The 17,494-nt window shown below is 41.2% G+C and overlaps 1 long non-coding RNA gene across 1 annotated transcript; it reads right to left on the bottom strand.

Moving 5' to 3' along the window:
* Positions 1-308: 308 nt before the first annotated feature.
* Positions 309-17,013, bottom strand: LOC114067454. Its single transcript, XR_003573399.1, has 4 exons — positions 16,972-17,013; positions 16,227-16,381; positions 14,756-14,880; positions 309-372 (listed from the first exon to the last, which is right to left on the bottom strand). It is a non-coding gene; the product is annotated as an uncharacterized LOC114067454 (long non-coding RNA).
* Between the last annotated feature and the right edge of the window lie 481 nt (positions 17,014-17,494).

Raw genomic sequence — 17,494 nt, 5'->3', positions numbered from 1 at the left:
TGAAGCTGGGTGTCACATGTTGTCAATAACTTTTTACCTTGATCGGACAATGACCTAGTTGTGGAGTTGTATTAATACACCCAAGGGTAACAAAAAAAACCTCAAACCAACCCAACCAAAAAAATCCCCACGGCAGATACATTCAGGAAATTGTAACTGAGAGACTTTGAAACTGGAATAAATGAAACGAAAGAAATTTAAAAAATCTCTAGAGGGGGAAGTTGACCAGAGCTACATAAATTTTAGACATATATTTATATCATCACATATAGATATTACATTCACATACAGATTTGTAGAGCAAATTATGAGTACAAAATGCTTTCCTATTTCCAGCATGATGATGGAACAAATAATGATAGATTCCTACTCCTGAAGTGGGAAGACGAAAAAGGGTGATGAAACTGAGCACACGGTATAAATATGTTATACTTGTAATTAATAAGCAGTATTAAAATATGGAGTCATACTTACTATCAAATTCTGAATGAAAACAATGTTGCTTTATAGCAAAGAAAAATCCAGCTATAGGTTTACTAAAAGACATGAACAACATGTCCTAAGAAATTAAGCAAGAAATGAAAAAAAAAGTTTAAAAAAATTCCTTGACTTTTCATCTCCTTATTCCGTATGATTGAATAAGTCATAAATAAGCATTAACCCTCTGATAACACAGTTCTGAGACAATGACTGCCATGTGATGGATGCATCATTCATACATATTACACAGACTGGGACAACTGAGCACACACTGTAACATGACCTAGAGGAAAAAACATCTTCTTTAGCAGTGATGCTAGGAAAGGCCTCTGCAAGCAAACAACCGTCAAAATTATTTACCTCATCACAATCAATATTTCTATACTTAGAAATCTGAATCAGTCTAATTTGTGGATTTTATTGATAAAACCATATGGAGAATTATATATTTTGAATCATAACAAAAAGTTTAGCACTGAAGACAGTAAACTGATCTTTAGGATACAAAAATATCTCAGTTCATCTGAAAATATGAATTAAGTATGTGGAACTAGTATTCTGTGAGGCTGAACTCCTTTTTAATGAGTCAAACAGCAACAGTGCAGCTTCCCATAGTTACCATATTATTATGATGATTTCTTTGCAGTCTCTGAAGATGTGTTTAAACTACACAAGCTACAACAAAGACGTAGTTCTGCTCCAGAATGCTTGTAAGGTCTAATACAAAGACATAGGAGAGACATGTTCTCCTGGAATTAACAAAGGAGGAAAAGAGCTTGGCTTCAATTAAATCCCTTGTTGGGATGAAACAGTAATTCAGAGATCAAACCCCTCCTGATCTCAGCCTGTGGGACCGTGTGGGTCTCCGTAGGAGTCTTCTCTCCTGTCCTGCCATATCAGTCTGTTGGAAAAAAGAGGGAGCTGGTGAGGGAGCTTCTGTGAAAGAACTTTGCAGAGACAGGAATAAAATAACTGAGCACACCCCTCTCTGCCCAGAGGGAAGCTCTCATGTCGGTGTTCCTTCTCGACATTTCTGAGTTCCCACCACCCACTGCTCTCTAACAGTGGTAAAGCTGAGCAGCAGTGACCTGCTGTGGATCTCCCCCCAGCAGCACCACACTAACCTGCCCTCAACTCTGCAATGCACTCCTGGCTCATCCATGCACCCTGCAGAAGGGAAATTTCCCCCAGCAGAGATTTGCTCAAAGCAATCATCATGGGAATGATCCCTCCAAAGGCATGAAAGTGACATTTACTGGTGGTGTTGTAAAAGGTACACAGGGAATATGGAGAAAGGTACCAGAAACTACTGAGACAGACTGAAGGTTTTCGCTAGAAAATACCAAAAAACTCTCTGAGTTTACACAAACAGCAAGAGCAGACAAATGCTACAACTTCTTGTAATATTAAAACAATATTTTTTTTTTACTTTTACTTAGAAGCAAAAATATTGCTTAAACCTCTGCACTTGCCCACCACAGGCAGAGAAACATTCAGTCTCTGGAGTGCCATTACCACCGCTGTTGCTTTTCATGGGAGCGCGTGCCAGGGAGGAACACGGCACACAGCAGTGTTATTCAGCCTTCTCTTTTTCTGAATATGTGCAAAATAAGACATTCATTTCACAAGCTTACGCTGTGCCCTAATAAATACTGTGCAATTTGAAGTTTTAGCACTTACGCACACAACGGTTGTTGAAAGAGATATTCACAAGTGGGGTTTGATTATAGTATTTTATCACTCAGCTGAACATCTAATGTTTAGCACAGTAGTTGGAGTGCTTCTTTTCATGTCATAATAAAGGTTGCCCTTTGATAGTAATTACAGCCTTCCTAATAAAAGGAAAGGCATTTTGGAACAGCCTGAAAAGTTCAGAAGCTAGAGATGAAGTTTAGAGAAAGAGTTTGCCGTCACTTCGCATGTGGCAGTTAGTTTGGTGCCTGAGCTGTTGTGCAGAAAAATGGTCGAGCTGCCTTGAAAATGTTTCCTCAGAGCTGGAGACATCAAAATCACTAGCTGAGGAAAAAGAAAGTCTCCAAGACTACAAAAAAAAAAAAAAATTCTGTTAAAAGAAAGTACAAAAGCGATGTGATGAATATTATATGATCTTTTTAGAAGTGTAGAAAGGCATAGTGACGTGGAGATGTAGAGCAGAGCACAAGCAGCAAAATGTAGTCAGAACAAAGCTGCCCATACTGTGTGCAATGGTTAAGCACTCAAAGCTTTGCCCTGGAGCAATATGAGTTATATTTTCTAGTGACATTTCTGAATGCATCTTACTGGGGCTCTCATGAACTGCTAATGCCTGTGCTTTTTGTACTTACAGCATTTTAATCAAAATAATTTAGGGAGTGCTATGCAGTTTAGGGCACTAAATTTGGGATATGCATTTCTCTCTTCTATCTTTGAGAATTCCAGGTCAATTAAGTTTCTGATATTTTGGATTTATCTTTTTCTTTTCTGACTTTCATAACTATTTATCAGTGGCCAGTAACTTCATTAATGAGTTCTTATTAATTGCAACAAATGGAACCATTAGTTTTACCTTTGTAACTTACCAGGGATTCTCTTGTATTTTAAATTAGCAGAAGTATTAACAATTCAAAGGCCCAAACTTTATCATCTTCTTCACAGTTGGAGAGGACTGTCCATGTATAATTTTATTTTCTGTGCACTGATCAGTACAATTTTTCCTGTTTCTCTTAGCTGGGTAATTTTTTTTTTCCTGTCTATCTCCTTTCCCTATAGAGATTAAATTACTAAATATGCTTTTCCAAATTCTATGTGCTACGTAAGCTCCTTTCTATTGCCATGGTTGTGCATTCACCTTTTTCTGGATTGCAGCTTTGTCTTCAAATTAAGGTGTCAGATTATGACATATTTCTATGTGAATAAACTGGATTTTCATTTTCCGTGGTGCCTAGGCAGTAACAATATGTCATGGCAGGTACTATTTGATCACAAAATTAGAACTTCCTACCCTTTTAAAAACCATGCCTTCTCTCATACACAGCTTCCACATCTGCTAAAGCTAGGAGATGTAGTTCTTCACTAAACTGATTAGCTTTTACAGCTTGATGCTGCATTTCATGCTTAAATAAGCATAACTTTATTAATATGTGTGGTCACAGAGATAGTTTGACACCCTTCAGGAAATTTGATGGTTGTTTTCTCTTTGCTGTGAAGGCTGAAATATTCATCCTTCTATAGATAGGTAGCAGATGAAAGGTATTTTCAAATGTTTTGAACCAGTCAAGAATGTACCACAGGAAACATCCAAAGGGAAGGAATGAAGGGAGGAGGAACATAGGCTGTCCTGTCAGAAACAGCCTAAGATGAAGCCTGTTGGGAAGCAAGGCACAATATTTCTCTTGTACATCCTTGAGCCAACAAGAGTTCTTGTATGATCCCCCATCCATGCTGATGGCACATGTTCCCAGCTGCAAGACTGGGAGGGAGGGAGAAAACAGCCAGTACACCTAATTTGTGACATGTGGGATAATAGGAATAAGCAGGAAAAGCAGAACCTTCCTACCAGATTTGCAGCATCCCATTTTCAGGTGTTATCAGTATTATCATTTGGGAACCTCTGACTTTCAGATATGGACATGTGCATATGCATGTCTGCCTTTGTAAATCCTTGGAGATACTGAGTTGAGCTGCTGTTTGCTGGGCAGTTTGGGGCTAGTGCAGAAGTCCATCCCCATCACCACCACTGTGTCTTGCAGTCTCCAAATGTGGAGTGGCAAGTTTATGGGGAAGAAAATAACAACAGACTAGGCAGCAGGTTGATGATTGCAGCCTTTAACACTATACATGTGTGGTCAAGCAAAGGTTTGGTTTTGCTGCCCTGCAGTGGGTGTTGTTCATGTCCCTGCACAGCCACTTGCCTTTAGATGATTGCATAGATTATTGCTAGGCTTCAGGAAGCTCATTGCAGTGGTAATCTCTCTGCCTTGCTTGGTGTCTGGTCCTGGTGGCTGACCCTGCCATCATCTCACTGGCTGAAAAGTTGTTGTCTGCTTGGTGGAGGTTTCCCGTACCTGCTCAGGTGACACACAGGCTGACACAGTACAGCCACAGCCTATTGTGCATTCTCTTCCCAGTCACAGGCATTGTCCAGAGTAATGCTCTGCAGTACTGTGCATCATTATAAAGATTTTATTTTATATTATTCTATGTGCTTCCAAATAAGCAATCACCATTCTTCATAATTTGGAAATACATTGGTATGTGTACATACACATATATGTTTGTATACACCAGGCCTCTATATGCCAGGGGTTTTCCTCACAGATAGCCCTCTAAAACCTATGCAAATCTTTTGCCCCACGGCTGTTGTTCCCACAAGAAGACACCTGGTCATACCACACTGTACTTGCATTCTTCCTGCTGGGATGTTTATTCGTGCCCGTTCCTGTGCATCAATTCCCAATGGGTCCCCAGGCCCTCAGTTGGTGTGGGGTGTTGCTCACACTGGAGATGGTACCCAGCAGTGACACACACATCTAGAGTGACTGTCTGTCTCTGAATCCAAAGTCTGTCTGGGGTGGACTGTGCTCATTTTACGTGGAGCTGAGCTGACATAGTGCAGTGTGTGCAGTGGTTGGCGATGTGATTTGATGACTTGAGGAAAGCCTTCCACTTGAGTATTCTCATGTAAACGTGGAATCTGACTAATCCATGAGCATTTGCTGGCTTAGGAAGTCTTCCTCCTGACCATCATGTGAAGGACTAGCTGGCTTAAGGGCATCCTCTCAGCTACTGAATCAATCACCTAAAATATAATTTCTGAGCAATGCATTGTGAGGTTTTTTTGATAGAATAGATATATCTGAGGCAGAAAAGATATATCTGAGAAGAAAGAAGAGGACCCAATTATTTTACTTCTGTCCTTGTGTCTGATGAAATATTTCATGTGCAACAGGTTATTCACCAGGGCTGTATACTTAGTCCAACCTGGAATGATGATCATCCGAACAAGATCATAAATAAGCCCTCTGTTTTTACAGCAAGGTCAGATTGGTGGGGCTTTACCATCTCTGGCAAATTCTGCAGCTGTTAAAAGGGTTTTGCTGGGAACCCCTGCAAATCTGCCTCTGGCAGCCAGTAGCAAACTCAGCTCTGCAGAAAAGGAGAGTTTGAGAGATTCATTATTTGCTGCAGTTTTTATCCCACAGGTTTTTCTCAGTCTTATGAAGTGCTTTGCAGATGTCTAGGCTCATAAGTACTTTACTACCAGCCCAGTATCCGTTTAACACTTCTTAGGCACTACACAGTTCAAGCCCAGAGTGGTACTTCTGTTTATGGCAAGGTGTTGTTAATACAAATCATAATTTGTTCATGAATGGATTGTGCCAGTCAATCTGGCACTCCCTGGCTCTGTGCCACTGGGGACATGGCATTAATGCCCCCCATAAACAGACAAACTAAGAAAAGCTGGGAGCATCTGGCCCCATTCCTTGTCATTTCTTCTAATAAATTAATATGATAATGGCACAGAAAACATCTCTTATACTTCTTGGAAAGGTATATGTTTCTTTTAAAGCTTGCAGGCTTCAGAGCATCCTATTGCTGTTAACATTTCCCATTATCTTTGACCAAAGGTATTTCCGAAGCATGTAGCACAGCAGATACTTGGCAGACATGACAGGGATATGTGTGAAATATTTGACAGAGACAAGGTGAGTCAGATTTGTTTTATAGACCATGAAAGAGGAGGTTGAACTCGTGCTGTGCCATCAATCTTGTCAATTCACTGGTGCAGAGTCTCTCCTGGAGGCTGTCCAAGCCTGAGCAGAAGCTCTCATAAAGGACAGAAAACTGGCAAATGGTAGGTGATAAACATTTTAAGCTCCCAGTGCCAGTGCAATGTCCCCATCTTAGCGTGCCACTGCTGGAGTTTGGAGCCAGGGAGCAGCACAGCTGCCATATCCCATCCATCGCAAGTAAAAACAAGGAAACCATTAAAAGCCACAAACCAGACTGTTGTCATTATGATAACCTAAAAGCACCATGGTGAAAATCAGGACCTTTTCCATCTGGGAAGAGGATCTTGATTTTTGTGACTGTTTTAAGAGCTGGGGACTGATTACAGATTGCAGAAGGGAAATATCTCAAAGGAATAACCATGGAGAGTAGTTCTTCAGGAAAGGAGGGGCTGACACCCACCACCAAAATTGTTTTCTACCAACAGCAGTTGGTCAAAAAGCTGTGGCCATGATAATGGTATCTAGTGCTTCTTTGCCTCCTGCTTGCATTTAAGGAACCTGTGAGCTCCTCTTCCTTAGACACAGCAGGGTCTGTCTGCTCCTCTTTGTAAGTGCCCTTCAGCAAGTGCTCACTCTGAAAAGCACACTAGGATTCTGCACAAGGGCTTTCTCTCCCAGTGCCTCGGCTCAGGACTGGGGCAGCTGTGCCGTCTCCTTTGGTTTGCTCTGCCTCTCCAACCTCAGCATGTGCACAATACCACCCATGGCTTTGTGCCAGCAGTGCTGGACCCCCAAGATTGTGCCAGGAGCTACCAGAGTTCAACTGCTCCTTGCAACCCTCTAAAACAGAGGAGAGTGGGCACACAATTTACAGTAGTTTATAATCAGCATACACCATGTCATGAGAGGACCAGTGGGATGCTGCACACATATATAAGCTGTAAAGCATCTGTAAGCAGAAGAAAGAGACTCCTTAGAGACTTCCTTTATCCTCTCTCCTCCAGACCATGCAGTACACACACAACTGCCCCAGCTAACTAGCCTCATGGTTTGTATTCAGGTGCGTGCTAGCAGCAATGCCTCTGCAATTAAAATAATGGGTTCTGATGTGAGTCTGTCATAAAATAGGTAATGGGTTATACAAACCTTGGTTTGTTCTGGCAATAAATTCTGTATTTCTACCAACTTGTTTACCCCACTTTTTTTTTTTTTTGATCCTGTGGATTTAGTATTGACTAGCACTCAAACCATAATGTCCTTCCATGCTTCCCACTTCTTACATAGCTTCGTTTTTGGATATCTAAGCCAATGATCTCAGGAAATATTGATGTTCTTTGAAAAACTTTGAATCTACAGAGAAGAAGGATCTTTTTCTCTGAGATTAGGAAAGTCTGTTGCAATTACAATTTGACAGTTTTAACAAGTAACTTGGAAAAAGGTTTCCAGTACATGTGGGGATCATTCACATTCACCAATCTGACATTTCTGTATGACTGAGGGGAGGATCAAGATATCCACCATATTTTGGCACCATAAACCGTCCATCACCAGCATCAGGGTGTTACAGCTACTGCTGAGAAACAGTTCTAGCAGGAAAGTGCCTCAAAGCCAGAGAGAATTTTTGCCGTGCCATTTTTACGTCTCCTCTTTCCACATTACACAGAGATAGATGCCACTATCCATTCAGGGATGCGCGATAAAAATAGTAAACACGAAAGTGCACCTTTGAGAGGCCGAGTTAAAATGTTGGGATAAAGTACGTTAAAATTATCATTGCTTGCTTGAGTTTCATCTAAATTCCAGCATACTGCTGGTTTCCAAAAACAGCTTTCCCATGTTATTGATTAATAACTGTCATTCTTCTGTCACACAGGTTGTATTGATCTGAAAGCCCAATGTAAGTCACATAAACATTTGCCTAATTTTATCCATGAGAATGCTTGGTGACAGTATAAGTCTGAGTGATATTGCTTTAAATCCTAAATATTTTCCACTGCATTTTGTGGGCATGCTATAAGTTTGGAATAATTTAATGCAAATTGATTGGAACAAAATATCAGCAGTGGTTTGTAAAGTGTGTTTACACTCTTTAGGGGACTTACAGATAAAGAAAATTTGACTTGGTTTAACCCTTGCACAGGTTCTGATCCCCACTTCTTGGCATCCTGCCTCCAGTCACTAAGATCTTCCAGTCATCCCCAGCCTTCTCCTGGAGGCCACATGCTGAGGACACAAAATCTTGGAGCATCTAAGATAGCTGGTGACTGTACCGTGATAAAAAACAGAGTTGGACAAGCTCTAGAAGGCATGTCCTTGTCAGCAGGAGGAGCATCTACCCCTGAATCCCTTCTGACAGACACTAGTCCAAAACGCTGCTTAAGCTCCAGTGAGGGAACAGCAGACTCCCTTGCCAAACTGTTACTTGCCTAGCTCTTCTAGTCCCTGGGAAGTTTTCCTAGTGTTTGGCCCATATCTCTCTTGCTGCAGTTTAAGCCCATTAAGAAGAATTTATAAGCAAATTAAAAGAATAATTTATCCTCTAGAAGAGATAGCAGGAAGATATTGGAAGCTCCTTTAGGGTTTATCTCTAAGATATACATGATCCCAGTCTAGCTTAATATTGAAGAACTACTCCCATTTCCCACAGCCAGTGCTCCTGGCTCTTGAAATCCTGTAATGCTGTTCCTTGCTGCACTCCTGGGGAACATCTAGGAATTTAGAGGAGCACATTGGAGCTCAGTGAGGGTAAGCAGAGCCCCTGGGCTCAGCTGGGGACATTTCTAAGGCCACTGTGCCCAGAACACACAGAAGTCATTTAAAACAAAAGAATAAAAAAAAAGTCAGGGTGGGAAAGACATCTGCACCTGCTCTCCCTGTGGCTTGTCTGTGCCATGACCCCGTGCCACAGCCCAGGGCCACGTGGCACCATCTTGATGACACAGATTGACTATTGTTCTTCTATCATGTATCAGACTTTGTCTCCCTCCACTGACACTGCCGTTTTGTGTCTTTTCTCTGGCCTCTATCTCCCTCAGCAGCAGGAGAATTTCTGTTAATCTCTGCAAGAGACATCTTCCCATTGCCCCCATGCTTGGATACTGTGAATGGCTCTTCTGATCCCAAACCAATCCCCACAGGCTGTCACCACTGATGTTTTCCAATGGGATCAAGCTGTGGCTTTCACTACTACAGTTACCACAGTGAGGAAACTAGCAGATGCTTAACTTGATTAAAAACAAACCACCAGGCAAAAATCAGAATAAAATTCCCTCTTGTCACTAAAGCCATGAGCCAGGCTGATTGCTTTAGGATCACTAATTTTGGTATCTTAACACAGATACCTGGCTCTAGGGTGGTGGAGGAAACAGGACCCCAGTGGTTCCCCAACGAAGGGACTCGGAGAATCAAATAAACTTCTGCCAAGCTGGCAGTGAAGAAGGGAGCCAGCAGATATGCAGACTAGATCCAAGACACACAAATTCCTACAGATTCAGAGCTGCACACTTTGTGTCTCCTCATGCCCATGGTGTGAAGGCATCAGCAATGGCATCAGTGTAACAACCTCTCAGTCTGCACTCCCAAGGGAAACTAATGAGTTCAGCCGAATCTTCCACTGAAAGTCACTGCTTCTCCACCTTTGCTCCAGGGGGGTTAGATGGAAGGTCTCTGCAGGACTGATTTATGCTTTCAGAGATGATGGGGCAAGGATCACAAAAGGCAACAAATGGGCAAAATTCTGCTGAGCATTTTGCTGCTGTTGTGAATTACACCTGAAGTCCCCCAAGCTTTAGCAATTTCCCTTTTCATTTCTGCATATGGAACTAAAGAGGCCCTCACTCCTCTTTTCTGGGCAATCCTACTGGACATAGGCACCACCTCTGATTGTGAGCAGAAGCAGCAGCGAAGATTGCATCCATAAGAGGTGGAAAAATTATCATTGTTTTTTTGTGATATAGGGTAAACAGTCTAGAAATCCTTTTCATAATTAGGCCAAGGACTAAGACTGCTGCCAAGCAGGAACAAGACTCAGCCGCTACCTTTAGGGGGTGCATTAGAGGGCCAGGAAGCTGTTCTCAGGCAGCTTAGCCTGGTATTCCTCACTTGCATCCAGTGCTAAGTATTTTTCCAAACCATTAGGACACCTTAAAGGTACCAGATGTAAGACAGTCCTAAAAAAAGTAGCAGGATGTTTTGTTTTCTGTGTGTGGTGCTGGATGAATACCTGATACAGGGATATGGTCATATGTAGTGTCATCTAGAGGTTTTCCCTGGGTCAGGCTAACATTTTGTTCTCCAGAATCAAGATTAACTCAGAGGTTGTTTGTTGATTTCTTAACAAAGAAAGGTCATTGTCTTTAAGCGGCCAAAGGTGCTTCCTACAGTCTAAGCTGAATCTGCTTCTCTTTCTTCAGTGCTTGCCATATCTGGAGTCCATGTTATAGCTGAAGGTAGACATTTAAATACGGCACTGAGATGTGATTCTGGGTGCAGCTGGGGTAACAGTTCATTCTCCTGCTTAGGTGGAAATTTGGCAGATGAGCCTGTTTTCCACAGAGAGCCTTCTGTATCTGGTCTGCCAGGCACAAGAGGTGGATGAGGTCTCAGGGTGAACAAGGCATCTTCGAACGTGCATTGAACCAGTCATGCAGGTGACATCATTTCTAGCAGACCAACATCAGTTCAGCATGGCTCTCCAATATCTGTCTTGGTCTTGGAGTAACAGAAGTTCATCAGTTGAGAACTCAGACATCAAATAAATCCAAGCCAACATGAAGAAGAAATTAGTTGGGCTGTAGTGCTTGATGTAGTGAACACTCCTCAGACTGTCTCGTCTCTCTATCCAGATCTTAAAAAATAGAATTAATTTTAGCTCTACCATTATTCCATATTTATTGAGGATGTCGGACTTGTGGAACACTTTTTGTTCTGTTTATTCCCATTTTCTCATTAAAAATTGAAGCCAGGCTGCACACTAGAATTAAGTGTGTTGCTCCGAGAGGCCAAACACTGCTTTCTCTTCTGGCAATGACAAAATTCCCATTAGTTTTATTGGCACAGCACTGAGCCCTAAAGCTAAAAGTAGCTCCATGAGTGACAGAACCATTGCATTTCAAAATGAAATGCTGCTCCTGATGCAGAGTTGAGTTCCTTTCTTTGCTGTAATTTCTGAAAAATAATAATGATCTCTGCAGATGCCATCTGTGTTGGTCTGTGCCTTCCCTCCAAACCCTTCTGTGACTTGGATTGTTTGGCCACCACCACAGAAATGCCAATAAGCCAAAAGGGGCACATTCAAGTCACAGGCAGTCAGGGTTACATGGGGAAGGAGGAGAGCTCAAGGTCAGCTCAAAGTTTGGGTGCCGAGGGAGAAGAGATATAAACGAGTCCTCTTTTCAGCAGTCCTGGGACATGGAGGATCCTTCTTTCAAGTTATACGACAGGAAGATTTACAGTGCATTTTCTGGTTATCTCATGCTATTTTTCTTAGGAAATCAGCTTCACCTGTGCAGCTAAATCTTGAGAAAAGAAACATGATGTTTTCTTTCCAAATAAACAGTTTGATCAGTTCAGGAAAAAATCCAAACCATCACTCTGTGACAACTCTTATGAGTCTGTCATGTACCTGTAATTTAGTGTCTCTCAGAAGGACCCATATGATGAAATACAGAGACTGCAGAAGAGCATCAGTTTGCACTTCTAAAGAAAAGTTGGGGGAAAAAACCCTTTAAAATACAAATAAAATGTATGTAAAGATGGAAACTTAAAAGCTGAATTAAAAAAAAATAGCAACAAACTATCTAAAAATAATCTTATGCTTTTCAAAATAAAATCTCTGGCTTTTGGAGCTGTATGTATGATTTTTGATGCTTGTAAATCATTGTTATGTAAATATAATATTCATGGCATCTGCTTGTCAGTAACACCAGCTCCTTGTTAAACACTCATATCTTCCTGTGTTCCCCTCTGGCAAATATGCAGACAGTAGAATGTGTGCTAAAAGAAGCAATTCAAATATTTCTGTTAGGTGCTGGAATTAGCTGTGGCAAGACAGCTGACCGGATAGAAAGCCCTGGACAACAAAGCCTGATCCCTTTGAAGCTGACACCTTAGTACAGCTATTTTCAGCTCCTTTCTGCTAAACTCTTTGATGGCCACAGCTCTTGGATCAGATGAGGGAGTGCATGGTCTAACACTGCCCAGCACACACCACCACACTGTGGTAACTCCTCCACAAGGTCCTCTGCCAAAGCTTCACTCGGACAAAACAACTCTCCCTTTCTTTCCTCACCTGGGGCATTGGTTGGGCTCCCTACTAATCTGCAGACTAAAAGTAGGCAGTCAAAACTTACAGCCAGCACCTCAGCCCTGTTTGCAGGCTTGTTTATGCCATGACTGTGAAAAGAACTGCTTGAAACCTCCTGGTAAGGCCTAGCCCCAGAGAAGGTTTCCAAATGTCTAATTATTTCATTTAAACCTCCTTCTGAAATACTTTATTTCTAAATTATGAAGAGGTTTAATAACAGCTTTCAGCTTCATTAACTGTTTTTATATACCTGGAACTAACGAAACCCACAAAAATCTTGATTAATTGCCCAGCAGTGTTGTTTGACACAGGGTAGGGTTTATACCAGTGTTAAAGCCTTTCTGAGAAAGTGGATTTTTACATGGGGTCAATGTCTACTTTGCAAAAAAACAGAAAACCAATTCCATGTTGTACTCCTCCTTTTCTGAAAAATTTCATAGAGCAGCAATTTGGCTGAAGAGTGCAGTGATGCGTTCAGCTAGAACAGAACCTTTTAAAACCATGTGAAAACTGCAGCTTGGCAGTATTTCACATGTATCTATCCAAGGTCAGAATTTAACATAATAGTCACATTTTTTAACAAACAGCTCTTCTTTGGATGTGAAAATAGCATGAGATGAGTTTTAAAACATAGCAGCACAAATGATGGCTACGCATATGGTTTCTAAAGCTTTCTGTTACTGCCCAACACCCCTGCATTTGAGATGTTCAGCACAAGTTGAGTTCCTTCTTAAATAGCCTGTTTTTCATGCAAAATTCTGAACTTTTTATATTCAAAAGCCTTACCCCACTCGACACACATTTGGGGTGTGTGAGGAATGGAAAACGAGCAAATAATATACTGCCACTTGCCATTTGCCCAAACTGACCAATCCATTTAAGAACAGGGGTGACTTCCAAGGACATCCAGCACAGTGTTAATATTGAAATTTTAAGACATTTTCTTTGACAAGAAAGTGAAGATAAAAGTAGCAAGATGTCAAAATGAGTGAATTGTGAATTGCCATTTAATATTTTAGTGAAGCGACATGAATAAAGACAAGGGTGCCTTGCTGCTAAAAATAACCTCTTATTTTTAATGCTGATCTGCAGCTGTAATGAGAGTGTTCAGCATTTTTCAACTCTATCAATTTTTAAATCCAGCAGGTTATGTCAACCTGAGAGAAGAAAAACTCACTCTGACTTTTAGAACAAATGTAATTTCTTTCTAACTTACTTCTGATTTTGGAAACTAAGCATATCCTCCAAATCAAAGGCAAACCAAAGGCAAGATATCACCTTGGTATTATGCAAATCACAGAGCAGTGAAAAGAGCCCAAGGGAGATAAGAAATACTTAGTGTCAGGACCACTTCAAAGAGTGTAGGATCATCATCCTGCTCTATTGTACAAGTGGCTTTTCACATGTAAATCTGCCATGATTAAATTAATATTTGTGAGCTTAACTCTGATCTTTTCTCCTCTACTTAATGAAGGGCTAATTCCTCTGAAGATGAAGGAATTACACATATGTGACTGATCCCAGAATTGGGCTCAATACATGGTTGGGATGACTTTGATTTTTTGGGGGCTCTGTTGAGCCTGCCCTCCCAAAGCTTTCCCTTCTTCCACAGAAGGCCCCCAACATTAAAAGGTTGGTTAAAGTGAATTTACCAATAGGAAAACATGCATTTATACTTGGACTCTGTGGTAGAAAGAACATCTTCACTCTGGGGCAAAGAATATAGCAAGTGTCATATTTCTAACAGGTTATTGCCATTTTGGCAATGTTTTTGGCACAATTTGGCACGGTGATCAAATCTATTTGTTACTGATAAGTAGCCTGTTCCAAAAGTTTTGAAAAAAATAAATATGTTAGGTATAGAAAAGAGAAAGAATGCAACAATATAAGGGAAAAGTGAAAAGAAGGGAACTGTGATATCTTGTTTGAATGACAAGTAAACTTTCTGTGTCTTCACTGCAAGAGAAAAAAGGGGTTTGTGACTGAGAGGTATTTCAAAGGACCTGTCACAGCACAAAATCCTAGCAGAGACAAGGTCTCTGGTACAGCTACTCAAGGCAAGCTTTATATCTTTATCTCACTAGTTAACAGTGAGATTAGAAAAACCACAGTGCCTTGTATCTGCAAAGACTGCATGTTAACACAGCTACCTTGATGTCAAATAACATCTTTGGTTTTCTATAATAGCTATGAGATCAAGTATTTTTAAGCATTCCATCATATTATCCAGCTACATTATTTTTATAGGCTGAGGGTTTACCAAGCAGATATTTCAGAACATAAACTCGGCCTTCAGGGTAGGGATGAAGTAGGGGTTTTGTGGCAAGTTCATATTTGTACAGTTCTTGTCCTATCTTCTCCAGCATTCAGCAACTGTTCACACCGCTAAAAAAAGATGCCAAAATTCACTGTCTTGCCAGATAACTCTCATTTATTCTTTCTGTTCTTTTCCTTCACACTCCACCACTTTTCCATCACCCATGCTGTAGCTCTGTAAATAAACAACATAACAAAATGGCTTTTGTACTCAGGCCTAAAAAATTTCAGTTAGTAGATGTAATTAGATATAATTATACATAATATTGACTATATTTAATTCCAGAGCACAGCAATCTTAGAAAAACAAGTCCTCTTGTTATCCAAAAGACCAGTTCAAGATGAGCACAGTGTCACAGAACCAAGGGATGTCTGGAGGTCATCTGGCCCAACCCCTCTGCTCAAGCAGGACCACACAAGGTACAATTGCCTGAGACCATGCCCAAATTGCTTTTGATTATCTCCAAGGACGGAGACTCCACAACTTCCTTGTGCAGCCTGTGCCAGTGCTGGGTCACCGTCACAGTAATATAGAGGTAGCTCATTCTGAAGAACCATTTATCGGCCCTGTGGTCAAAGGACCAGTTCTGTTTCCAAAAGGTTATTCAGACCTTCTGGAACCATGACAACTGTGATGGAAGGGTTTTTATGACAAATGGGACTTATTCCGAGTGTCCACTGGGAATTATGGATCTGCAGGGCTCAAACTGGTCAGCAGACACCTATATCTACAGAAATATGTGAAACTTTTATCCTGTATTGTAAGTCCACAGCCATTACTGTGCAAAATTCCTAGTTGTCCTATGGAGTTTCAAATTCCCATAGGTTTAGATAATTGAACTGACTCTTGGTCTATTTTGACTAGAAAGGCTGTTGGAGCACCTTAGGCTCCTGTAGCTACCAATATGCAGACACATAAGTGTCATTATCTCAGTCTTGATCTGAATCCCATCCCAGCTCTGTCCACTTATAAGTAAATTATTATCATTGAGTGACTTACATTTCTAATACTGACATAAAAATAAGAAGCTACTGTTGGAAATTTTTAAAAGAAACACAAATTTAGAGTTTCAGGTCTTTTGTCTTTGCTTATGATTGAATGAGAAACTTTGTAAAACTGAATTGTTTTCTAGATACAAGTCTAGAGTAGACTGGTCTGTAACTAAGGTAGTTAAAAACTTAGAAGATCCCCTGGCACATGTTACTAATTACTGAAGGTGAAATTGGCTGAAATCCCCATATTTTATGCAGACCCATTCTGGCTTTTATAGAGGATTCCCTGGGCCATGCAATCCAACATTCCATGCTCCTGAACCTATTTTGTTATTGGATCTAGACTGACTCCTCTCAAAGCAACAGCAAAACCACTGTAGATGACTCTGTTATGCCCTGTTATGCCACATTACAACACTGACCTGTTGGAGCAAGCCCAGAGGAGGGTCACCGAGTTGATTAGGGGGATGGAGCACTTCTCCTACAAGGAAAGGCTGAGACAATTGGGTTTGTTCAGACTGGAAAAGAAAAGGCTTTGGGGTGACCTAATTGGGACCTTCCAGTTCCTGAAAGAAGCCTACTAGAAAGACGGAGAGAGACTATTTACAAGGGTGTGTAGTGATATGGCAAGGGAGAATGGCTTCCAATTGAAAGAGAGTAAATTTAGATTAGATGTTAAAAAAAAAATTCTTTGTTGTGAGGCACTGGAGCAGGTTGCCCAAAGAAATTGTGGATGCCCCATTGCTGCACTTCAGATTAAGCAATAAACTTCCCAGAGTGATTACATTTTTATTTAAGACTTTTTAAAAGCCTTTTTGTTTGTTATAACCTCTAATTAGCATCCAGAGAAAGAGTCACATACTCTTCTCCAAGAGAAATTCTTTTTAATCTAGTGAGAAAAACAAGATATTTTGGCAAAAGGTTTTTACAGGAGTAAAATACAACCAAAGAAAAACGCATTTCACTAAAACATTCAGCACAAAGACCCATTCCACAGGAAACAACCACTAAAAACAATCAATACCAGCTTTAGTAAAACACAGTTCACTGGTTTTAAGTTACCCGCAAAAGAAGGAAAAGAATAAAAGAAAACAACAGATTAAAAGAGGTAAAGAAGGAGAGAAGAAAGAGAGAAGGAGAGAGAGAGAAAAGAGAATAGTTACTGACAAGATTTGATGATTCACAGGGTGCCAGCTGGAGAGGAAGAAGAGGGAGACTTCATGGAGTCTCATGTATTTACAGAGTTCAGTTTTCCCTCCCAGGTGGGATATCCAGGCAGTGCCTTCCAGGCCAGAGTGAGCTGTGCTGTAGCAGTCAAAGGCTGCAGGGGTGTGGGGTGGTGTGGACTGCAGGTCTTGCCTTCAGCTCTGCCCTGTGCCCTCAGCACAGCCCTGATGTGCAGACCTTACCATGGACCTGCAGGTCCAGGCCCAGCCCTTCCCCACATGCACACACAATGAGTTGGTTCTGACCCATTTCAATAATTCAGTGAGGCTTGGATCCAGGATCTCCCACCCAACCCTGGAAGTGTTCAAGGCGAAGTTGGATGGGGCTCTGAGCAACCTGGTCTACTGGAAGGTGCCCCTGCCCATGGCAGAGGGATTGGAACTAGATGATCCTTTAAAGTTCTTTCCAATGCAAGCCATTCTATGATGCCGTGATTACATGATACTGCCTCTTCTGTCTGCAG

Source organism: Empidonax traillii, unplaced genomic scaffold (genome assembly GCF_003031625.1).
Source record: "Empidonax traillii isolate 1590-97213 ecotype Southwest subspecies unplaced genomic scaffold, ASM303162v1 scaffold919:size245653, whole genome shotgun sequence".
NCBI classification, from domain to species: Eukaryota; Metazoa; Chordata; class Aves; order Passeriformes; family Tyrannidae; genus Empidonax; species Empidonax traillii.
This window is presented reverse-complemented; position numbering and strand designations above follow the sequence as displayed.